The sequence below is a fragment of the Hypanus sabinus genome, unplaced genomic scaffold (genome assembly GCF_030144855.1).
Source record: "Hypanus sabinus isolate sHypSab1 unplaced genomic scaffold, sHypSab1.hap1 scaffold_810, whole genome shotgun sequence".
Classification (NCBI taxonomy): Eukaryota; Metazoa; Chordata; class Chondrichthyes; order Myliobatiformes; family Dasyatidae; genus Hypanus; species Hypanus sabinus.
Genome location: NW_026781663.1, coordinates 195,888 through 207,211, shown reverse-complemented (window position 1 = coordinate 207,211; position 11,324 = coordinate 195,888). Strand labels below are relative to the sequence as shown.

At 56.2% G+C, this 11,324-nt stretch overlaps 1 long non-coding RNA gene across 1 annotated transcript; it reads left to right on the top strand.

Annotated features, from left to right (window-relative positions):
• The first annotated feature begins 2,405 nt into the window (after positions 1-2,405).
• Positions 2,406-6,003, top strand: LOC132390240 (uncharacterized). Its single transcript, XR_009510827.1, has 3 exons — positions 2,406-5,028; positions 5,328-5,495; positions 5,660-6,003. It is a non-coding gene; the product is annotated as an uncharacterized LOC132390240 (long non-coding RNA).
• The last annotated feature ends 5,321 nt before the right edge of the window (positions 6,004-11,324 follow it).

Sequence of the window (11,324 nt, the reverse complement as noted above, 5' to 3'; positions counted from 1 at the left end):
CTTCCTCCTTTGGGGTCTCTCCTCCCTGTCCCCCTTCCTCCTGTGGGCTCTCTCCTCCCCGTCCCCCTTCCCCCTGTGGGGTCTCTCCTCCCCGTGCCCCTTCCCCCTGTGGGATCTCCCCTCACTGTCCTCCTTCCCCCTGTGGGATCTCCCCTCCCCGTCCCACTACCCCATGTGTGGTCTCTCCTCCCCGTCTGCCTTCCCCCTTTGGGGTCTCTCCTCCCCGTCCCCTTCCCCCTGTGGGGTATCTCCTCCCCGTCCCCCTTCCCCTTGTGGGGTCTCTCGTCCCGGTCCCCCTTCCCCCTGTGGGATCTCTCATCCCCGTCCCCCTTCCCCCTGTGGGATCTCTCCCCCGTCCCCCTTCCTCCTGTGGGATCTCACCTCCCCGTCCCCCTTCCTCCTGTGGGATCTCCCCTCCCCGTCCACCTTCCTCCTGTTGGATCTCTCCTCCCCGTCCCCCTTCCTCCTGTGGGATCTCGTCCCCTTCCCCCTTCCTCTGTGGGATCTCGTCCCCTTCCCCCTTCCACCAGTGGGATCTCTCCTCCCCGTCCCCCTTCCTCCTGTGGGGTCTCTCCTCCCCGTCCCCCTTCCTCCTCTGGGATCTCTGCTCCTCGTCCCCCTTCCGCCTGTGGGATCTCGTTCCCGTCCCACTTCCGCCTGTGGGGTCTCTCCTCCCCGTCCACCTTCCTCCTGTGGGGTCTCCCCTCCCCGTCCCCCTTCCTCCTGTGGGATCTCGTCCCCTTCCCCCTTCCTCTGTGGGATCTCGTCCCCTTCCCCCTTCCACCAGTGGGATCTCTCCTCCCCGTCCCCCTTCCTCCTGTGGGGTCTCTCCTCCCCGTTCCCCTTCCTCCTGTGGGGTCTCTCGGCCCCGTCCCCCTTCCTCCTATGGGGTCTCTCCTCCCAGTCCCCCTTCCTCCTTTGGGGTCTCTCCTCCCTGTCCCCCTTCCTCCTGTGGGCTCTCTCCTCCCCGTCCCCCTTCCCCCTGTGGGGTCTCTCCTCCCCGTGCCCCTTCCCCCTGTGGGATCTCCCCTCCCTGTCCCCCTTCCCCCTGTGGGATCTCCCCTCCCCGTCCCACTACCCCATGTGTGGTCTCTCCTCCCCGTCTCCCTTCCACCTTTGGGGTCTCTCCTCCCCGTCCCCTTCCCCCTGTGGGGTATCTCCTCCCCGTCCCCCTTCCCCTTGTGGGGTCTCTCGTCCCGGTCCCCCTTCCCCCTGTGGGATCTCTCATCCCCGTCCCCCTTCCTCCTGTGGGATCTCTCCCCCGTCCCCCTTCCTCCTGTGGGATCTCACCTCCCCGTCCCCCTTCCTCCTGTGGGATCTCCCCTCCCCGTCCACCTTCCTCCTGTTGGATCTCTCCTCCCCGTCCCCCTTCCTCCTGTGGGATCTCTCCTCCCCGTCCACCTTTCTCCTGTGGGATCTCTCCTCCCCGTCCCCCTTCCTCCTGTGGGATCTCTCCTACCCGTCCCCCTTCCTCCTGTGTGATTTCCTCCCTGCCCCACTGCCTCCTGTGGGTTCTCTCCTCCCCGTCCCCCTTCCTCCTGTGGGGTCTCTCCTCCCCGTCCCCCTTCCTCCTGTGGGGTCTCTCCTCCCCGTCGCCCTTCCTCCTGTGGGTTCTCTCCTCCCCGTTCCCCTTCCTCCTGTGGGGTCTGTCTTGCCCGTCCCCCTTCCTCCTGTGGGATCTTTTCCCAGTCCACATTCCCCCTGTGGGATCTCTCGGCCCCGTCCCTCCTGTGGGATCTCTCCTCCCCGTCCCCCTTCCTTCTGTGGGATCTCTCCTCCCCGTCCCCCTTCCTCCTGTGGGATCTCTCCACCCCGTCCCCCTTCCGCCTGTGGGATCTGGTTCCCGTCCCCCTTCCGCCTGTGGGGTCTCTCCTCCCCGTCCCCCTTCCTCCTGTGGGGTCTCTCCTCCCCGTCCCCATTCCTCCTGTGGGGTCTCTCCTGCCCGTCCCCCTTCCTCCTGTGGGGTCTCTCCTTCCCGTCCCCCTTCCTCCTGTGGGATCTCTCCTCCCCGTCCCCCTTCTTCCTGTGGGGTCTCTCCTCCCCGATCCCCTTCCGCCTGTGGGGTCTCTCGGCCCCTTCCCCCTTCCTCCTGTGGGATCTCGTCCCCTTCCTCCTTCCTCCTGTGGGATCTCTCCTCCCCGTCCCCGTTCCTCCTGTGGGGTCTCTCCTCCCTGTCCCCATTCTTCCTGTGGGGTCTCTCCTGCCCGTCCCCCTTCCTCCTGTGCGGTCTCTCCTTCCCGTCCCCCTTCCTCCTGTGGGATCTCTCCTCCCCGTCCCCCTTCCTCCTGTGGGATCTCTCCTCCCCGTCCCCCTTCGTCCTGTGGGGTCTCTTCCCCCCCGTCCCCCTTCCTCCTGTGGGATCTCTCCTTCCCGTCCCCCTTCTTGCTGTGGTATCTCTCTTCCCCATTCCCCTTCCTGCTGTGGGATCTCTCTTCCCCATCCCCTTCCTCCTGTGGGATATCTCTTCCCCATCCCCCTTCCTCCAAGATGCTATGGTAAAAGAGATAGAATTGCGATCACTATCTCCAAAATGCTGTCCCACTGAGAGATCTGACACCTGACCAGGTTCGTTTCCCAAAACCAGATCAAGTAAAGCCTCTCCTCTTGTAGGCGTATGTACATATTGCTTCAAGAAACCTTCCTGAACACACTTCACAAACTCCACCCCATCGACACCCCTCACTCTAGGGAGATGCTAATCAATAGTTGAGAAATTAAAATCTCCCACTTCAACAACCCTGTTATTGTTACTCCTTTCCAGAATCGGTCTCCCTATCTGCTCCACGATGTCCGTGTTACTGTTGGGTGGTCTATACAACACACCCAGTAGAGTTATTGACCCCTTCCTGTTCCTAACTTCCACCCACAGAGACTCACTCAGACACAGACAATCATTTATTTTATTCATCATACTCCTTGCATTAAAATAGACACATCTCAAACCATCGGACTGAGTGTCTCCCTTCTCTATCACCTGCGTATCCTCCCTTTCACACTGTCTCCAAATTCTCTCTATTTGTGAGCCGACCTTCCTCTCCTCCGTCACATCAATTTGGTTCCCTCCCCCCAGCAATTCTAGTTTAAACTCTCCCCAGTAGCCTTAGCAAACCTTGCTGTCAGGATATTAATATACGGGATTCAAGTGCAACCCGTCCTTTCTGTGCAGGTCACACCTGCTCCAAAAGAGGTCCCAATGATCCAGAAATCTGAATCCCTGCCTCCTGCTCCAATCCCTCGGCCACGCGTTTATCCTCCACCTCATCCCAATCTTATTCTCACTGTCACGTGGGACAGACAGTAATTCCAAGATCACTACCTTTGAGGTCCTGCTTCTCAAATTACTTCCGAACACCCTGTACTTTGCTTTCAGGACCTCTTCCCTTTTCCTACCTCTGTTATTGGTACCAATATGTACCACGACCTCTGGCTGTTCTCGCTCACACTGCATGATATCTTGGACGTGATCAGGAACATCCCGGACCCTCGCACCTGGGAGGCAAACGACCATCTGAATTTCTTTCCTGTGTCCACAGAATCGTCTGTCTGACCCCCCTAACTATAAAGTCCCTGATCTCTGCTGCCTTCCTCTTCCTTTCCCTGTCCTCCTGCCCCTGCACCATCCGAGTCTCTCTAATGACCACAACATCATAGCTCCAAGAGCTGATCCACACTCGAAGCTCATCCGTTTTATTCATCATACCTTGCTGTCCGTATATTAATATACGGGATTCAAGTGCAACCCGTCCTTTCTGTGCAGGTCACACCTGCTCCAAAAGAGGTCCCAATGATCCAGAAATCTGAATCCCTGCCTCCTGCTCCAATCCCTCGGCCACGCGTTTATCCTCCGCCTCATCCTAATCTTATTCTCACTGTCACGTGGGACAGACAGTAATTCCGAGATCACTACCTTTGAGGTCCTGCTTCTCAAATTACTTCCTAACTCCCTGTAGTCTGTTTTCAGGACCTCTTCCCTTTTCCTACCAATGTCTCTGGTACCAATATGTACCACGACCTCCAGTTGTTCTCCCTCCCACTGCAGGATATCTTGGACGTCATCAGGAACATCCTGGCCCTGGAAACTGGGAGGCAAACGACCATCCGAGTTTCTTTACTGCGTCCACAGAATCGTCTGTCTGCCCCCCTAACTATAGTCCCCTATCTCTGCTGCCATCCTCTTCCTTTCCCCACCCTCCTGAGCCACAGGGCCAGACGGTGCCAGAGGTGCAGCTGTTGTTGCTCCCTCTCCAGCAGTACTCGAACCGGAGTACTTATTGTCAAGGGGAACAGCCACTGGGGGATTCACTAGTACCTGCTTCTTGCCCTTCCCTCTCCTGACTGTGACCCAGTTCCTCGGTCTCCCGTGGCCCCGGTGTGACCACCTGCCTGTAACTCCTCTCTGTCACCTCCTTGCTCTCCCTGACCAGACGAAGGTCATCGAGCTGCATCTCCAGTTCCCTAACTCGGTCCCTGAGGAGCTGCAGCTCGACACACCGGGTGCAGATGTTGCCGTCCGGGAGGCTGGGAGACTCCAGGATCTCCCACATCTGACACCGAGCACAGAAACCCAGCCTCACACACATACTCTCTGTCTGTATTGTAAACAGATAACCTACCTCGCCTCGACCCTTTATCGCCGAAGCCCCGTTGAGCCAAAGCCTTCCTACTCTGTCTCCCGCTCCTCTGACGCTCGCTCTGTAAATCAGTCTTCCTTTTAAACTCTTCTCGCTGTTCTCACTGGCTGACTTGCACAGTCGTGCTGAAGAAAAAAATCAGTAATTGTGTTACTGATAAACACTGGGGATTTGTACCGTCTCCTGTCTCTCTGTGTCCTTCACCCTCACTCTCTCTCATCTCCAGGCTGTGGTATGTCGGTCTCACAGATTCTGGTGCCGAGGATCTCGTCTCCGCTCTCAGTACAAACCCATCACTGACGGAGCTGGACCTGAGTGGTAATAAACTGGGAGATTCAGGAGTGAAACTGGTGTCTGCGGCTCTGAGGAACCCGGAGTGTAAAATACAGACACTGGGGTAAGTACCAGACTGTGGGAGATTGTGTTTTCAGTCACTGGGTGTCTGACACTGAACATTAATGTGATCAGTAATTGTGTTACTGATAAACACTGGGGATTTGTACCGTCTCCTGTCTCTCTGTGTCCTTCACCCTCACTCTCTCTCATCTCCAGACTGTGGGAGATTGTGTTTACAGTCACTGGGTGTCTGACACTGAACATTAATGTGATCAGTAATTGTGTTACTGATAAACACTGGGGATTTGTACCGTCTCCTGTCTCTCTGTGTCCTTCACCCTCACTCTCTCTCATCTCCAGGCTGAACCGTGTCGGTCTCACAGATTCTGGTGCCGAGGATCTCGTCTCCGCTCTCAGTGTAAATCCATCACTGACGGAGCTGGACCTGGGATTAAACTCGCTGACAAACCGATCTGTCCCCGCTCTCCGCCTCCTCATACTGACCCTCCCAAGTCTGAAGTGGATCCTGTGAGTGTTTGTGTTAATGTTCAATGTGATAAAATATCAGCGGATCCGCGGGTTTTCTGGTGATATTTGTCTGTGAGTGTTGTTGAAACATTAACCCCGGTCCCCTGTTACTGCCACTGTTGTGTAATCTGTTTATTTCATCGTTATTCTCCCATCTGTTTCAGGCTGGGGGGGAATCGGTTCAGTGAGACCGGGAGGAAGGAACTGAGATCTCTGCAGGAACTCAGACCCGGACTGACAGTGGATCTGAACATCTGAATGTGGTGAATCGGTTCAGTGAGACCGGGGGGAAGGAACTGAGATCTCTACAGGAACCCAGACCCGGACTGAGAGTGGATCTGTGAACATCTGAATGTGGTGAATCGGTTCAGTGAGACCGGGATGAAGGAACTGAGATCTCTACAGGAACCCAGACCCGGACTGAGAGTGGATCTGTGAACATCTGAATGTGGTGAATCGGATCAGTGAGACCGGGATGAAGGAACTGAGATCTCTACAGGAACCCAGACCCGGACTGATGGTGGATCTGAACATCTGAATGTGGTGAATCGGTTCAGAGAGACCAGGATGAAGGAACTGGGATCTCTACAGGAACCCAGACCCGGACTGAGAGTGGATCTGTGAACATCTGAATGTGGTGAATCGGTTCAGTGAGACCGGGATGAAGGAACTGAGATCTCTACAGGAACCCAGACCCGGACTGATGGTGGATCTGTGAACATCTGAATGTGGGGAATCGGTTCAGTGAGACCGGGATGAAGGAACTGAGATCTCTACAGGAACCCAGACCCGGACTGATGGTGGATCTGTGAACATCTGAATGTGGGGAATCGGTTCAGTGAGACCGGGATGAAGGAACTGAGATCTCTACAGGAACCCAGACCCGGACTGATGGTGGATCTGTGAACATCTGAATGTGGTGAATCGGATCAGTGAGACCGGGATGAAGGAACTGAGATCTCTACAGGAACCCAGACCCGGACTGAGAGTGGATCTGTGAACATCTGAATGTGGGGAATCGGTTCAGTGAGACCGGGATGAAGGAACTGAGATCTCTACAGGAACCCAGACCCGGACTGATGGTGGATCTGTGAACATCTGAATGTGGTGAATCGGTTCAGTGAGACCGGGATGAAGGAACTGAGATCTCTACAGGAACCCAGACCCGGACTGATGGTGGATCTGTGAACATCTGAATGTGGTGAATCGGTTCAGTGAGACCGGGATGAAGGAACTGAGATCTCTACAGGAACCCAGACCCGGACTGAGAGTGGATCTGTGAACCTCTGAATGTGGGGAATCGGTTCAGTGAGACCGGGATGAAGGAACTGAGATCTCTACAGGAACCCAGACCCGGACTGATGGTGGATCTGTGAACATCTGAATGTGGGGAATCGGTTCAGTGAGACCGGGATGAAGGAACTGAGATCTCTACAGGAACCCAGACCCGGACTGATGGTGGATCTGTGATCCTGTGAACATCTGAATGTGTGAACATCCCCGCCCGCGGGATGGGGACATTTGGCCGACTCCCCGCCCTCCCCTTTAACTCCCGCCCTTACCTTTAACGGCCGCGCGCCTGGTTCAACTTTCAACGGTTTTAACGGACCCGGCTCGGGCCTCGCGCTGTGTGCGTCGCTCGCAGCGGTCCCGCAGTGACGTGTTTCCGCCTGCTGTCCGGCGGGCCAGCTTCCGCCGGAAGTGCGTGTTGGAGACTCCCCACGTGACTCCCCGGGGAATTACCCGGACAGGAAGAGCCCGGGGTCCGGGGCTCAGTCTGGGACACCGGTGTCCCGGGGTGGGGGGGATGGTCCCGGGAGAGAATCCTTTTGCCCCCTTTGCTGAGGACGGTGCATTCGGCAGCCTGGCCGATATAATGATGTTAAATGGACAAATCCCTCGGCAGTGACCCTGGATCTGCAGCGATCCCGGACACGGCCCTGAAGTGTGATTTTATAATCACCGGTTCCCCGATGCAGAGTGACGGTGAGAAACGGGACTGATTATTCAACCGGTCACTCCTTGTCTCCGGTCAGTTAATTGTGTGTGACTGTGAGTGAGTCGGGAGCAGCTTATTTATTCCCGCACGTCAGCAGCTCACACATTGTTTCATTTACATTTGTAAATTTACTCACACCCGGGACCAGACACAGAGAGAATTGTCCTCCACACCGGCCCATCACACAGTCCCGGGGTAGACACAGAGTGAATCTCCCTCCACACCGTCAAATCACACACTCCCGGGGTCAGACACAGAGTGAATCTCCCTCCACACTGTCCCATCACACACTCCCGGGGTCAGACACAGAGTGAATCTCCCTCCACACCGCCCCATCACACACTCCCGGGGTCAGACACAGAGTGAATCTCCCTCCACACCGTCCCATCACACACTCCCGGGATCAGACACAGAGTGAATCTCCCTCCACACCGTCCCATCACACACTCCCGGGGTCAGACACAGAGTGAATCTCCCTCCGCACCGTCCCATCGCTCACTCCCGGGGTCAGACACAGAGTGAATCTCCCATAACACACTCCCGGGGTCAGACACAGAGTGAAGCTCCCTCCACACCGCCCCATCACACACTCCCGGGGTCAGACACAGAGTGAATCTCCCTCCACACCGTCCCATCACACACTCCCGGGGTCAGACACAGAATGAATCTCCCTCCGCACCGTTCGATCACACACTCCCGGGGTCAGACACAGAGTGAATCTCCCTCCACACCGTCCCATCACACACTCCCGGGATCAGACACAGAGTGAATCTCCCTCCACACCGTCCCATCACACACTCCCGGGACCAGACACAGAGTGAATCTCCCTCCGCACCGTCCCATCACACACTCCCGGGGTCGGACACAGAGTGAATCTCCCTCCACACCGTCCGATCACACACTCCCGGGGTCAGACACAGAGTGAATCTCCCTCCACACCGTCCCATCACACACTCCCGGGGTCAGACACAGAGTGAATCTCCTTCCACACCGTCCCATCACACACTCCGGGGGTCAGACACAGAGTGAATCTCCCTCCACACCGTCCCATCTCACACTCCCGGGGTCAGACACAGAGTGAATCTCCCTCCACACCGTACCATCACACACTCCCGGGGTCAGACACAGAGTGAATCTCCCTGCACAACGTCCCATCACACACTCCCGGGGTCAGACACAGAGTGAATCTCCCTCCACACCGTCCCATCACACACACCCGGGGTCAGACACAGAGTGAATCTCCCTCCACACCGGCCCATCACAAACTACAGCGGTCAGACACAGAGTGAATCTCCCTCCGCACCGTCCCATCACACACTCCCGGGGTCAGACTCAGAGTGAATCTCCCTCCACACCGTCCCATCACACACTCCCGGGGTCAGACACAGAGTGAATCTCCCTCCACACCGTCCCATCACACACTCCCGGGGTCAGACACAGAGTGAATCTCCCTCCGCACCGTCCCATCACACACTCCCGGGGTCAGACACAGAGTGAATCTCCCTCCGCACCGTCCCATCACACACTCCCGGGACCAGACACAGAGTGAATCTCCCTCCGCACCGTCCCATCACACACTCCCGGGGTCGGACACAGAGTGAATCTCCCTCCACACCGTCCGATCACACACTCCCGGGGTCAGACACAGAGTGAATCTCCCTCCACACCGTCCCATCACACACTCCCGGGGTCAGACACAGAGTGAATCTCCTTCCACACCGTCCCATCACACACTCCGGTGGTCAGACACAGAGTGAATCTCCCTCCACACCGTCCCATCTCACACTCCCGGGGTCAGACACAGAGTGAATCTCCCTCCACACCGTACCATCACACTCTCCCGGGGTCAGACACAGAGTGAATCTCCCTGCACAACGTCCCATCACACACTCCCGGGGTCAGACACAGAGTGAATCTCCCTCCACACCGTCCCATCACACACACCCGGGGTCAGACACAGAGTGAATCTCCCTCCACACCGGCCCATCACACACTCCCGGGGTCAGACACAGAGTGAATCTCCCTCCGCACGGTCACATCACACACACCCGGGGTCAGACACAGAGTGAATCTCCCTCCGCACGGTCACATCACACACTCCCGGGGTCAGACACAGAGTGAATCTCCCTCCGCACCGTCCCATCACACTCTCCCGGGGTCAGACACAGAGTGAATCTCCCTCCACACCGTCCCATCACACACTCCCGGGGTCAGAAAGAGAGTGAATCTCCCTCCACACCGTCAAATCACACACTCCCGGGGTCAGACACAGAGAATTGTCCTCCGCACCGGCCCATCACACACTCCCGGGTTCAGACAGAGTGAATCTCCCTCCACACCGTCCCATCACACACTCCCGGGGACAGACACAGAGTGAATCTCCCTCCACACTGTCAAATCACACACTCCCGGGGTCAGACACAGAGTGAATCTCCCTCCGCACCGTCCCATCACACTCTCCCGGGGTCAGACACAGAGTGAATCTCCCTCCACACCGTCCCATCACACACTCCCGGGGACAGACACAGAGTGAATCTCCCTCCACACCGTCCCATCACACACTCCAGGTGTCAGACACTGAGTGAATCTCCCTCCACACTCTCCCGGGTTCAGACACAGAGTGAATCTCCCCCCACACCGTCCCATCACACACTCCCGGGGTCAGACACAGTGAATCTCCCTCCTCACCGTCCCATCACACACTCCCGGGGTCGTACAGAGTGAATCTCCCTCCACACCGTCCCATCACACACTCCCGGGGTCAGACACAGAGTGAATCTCCCTCCACACCGTCCCATCACACACTCCCGGGGTCAGACACAGAGTGAATCTCCCTCCACACTGTCCCATCACACACTCCCGGGGTCAGACACAGAGTGAATCTCACCCCGCACCGTTCCATCACACACTCCCAGGGTCAGACACAGAGTTAATCTCCCTCCACACCGTCCCATCACACACTTGCAATGCCAAACACACAGTGAAGCTCCGTCTGCACCATTCCATCACTCAATGAATTCCACCCTGCAAAGTCGCATTTCAAGGAAGCAGACACCATCAATTTGCGGGAGACTCCCGGAACTCCCGGGAGAGGTGGGATGTCTGCAAGAGAGTAGCTCCTTAGCGGCCAGCCAGCTAGTTTAAATAGCGTTAGCTATGCGAATGAACGAATGACACCTGTTAAACTCACCTCAACAGTAATTTAATCCCCCATGGGCAATAGAAAAGTCACTGTTGCAAACAGTGCAGCGAGCCACATTGTCATTATTCCTGACCCCTATTAGGCAGGGGAACACTGGGGTGAAGTACGTTTTGTATTTTCTTTTTTTTTAAATACTCTGCCATGGAGCGCTCCCTCCCTCTCCCTCCCCCTCTCAAAAAATCGATTTGCGGGAGATTGTATATAATTCGCGGGCCTCAGGGAGCTGCTATCAATATGCGGAAGACTCCCGGAACTTCCGGGAGAGGTGGGATGTCCGACGCTTCACTTGAAATGGCCGCTGAGGAGGGAGGGACGCGTTGATTTAAAATGGGCGAATCCTTGGTGAATGTGGCCGCCAGGGATGGAGTGAGACACTGACTTACAATGGCCACTGTCACGCACAGAATCTATGGCGAAGGAAGATGCGGTGCCCATGGATACAATCCCGGGATCGAGTGTGTTATTGATTGTAATAACAGCATTTTAATTTGTGTTTTATATTGTCTTGGGTGTTGTACATATGTTTTAAGTCCAATAATTTTGTCGTTGAATAATCTAATGTATATATCTCAGATATTCACACATACACATATACATGTGGGTTTTGGTGAGGAGAGTGAGGGGTTTG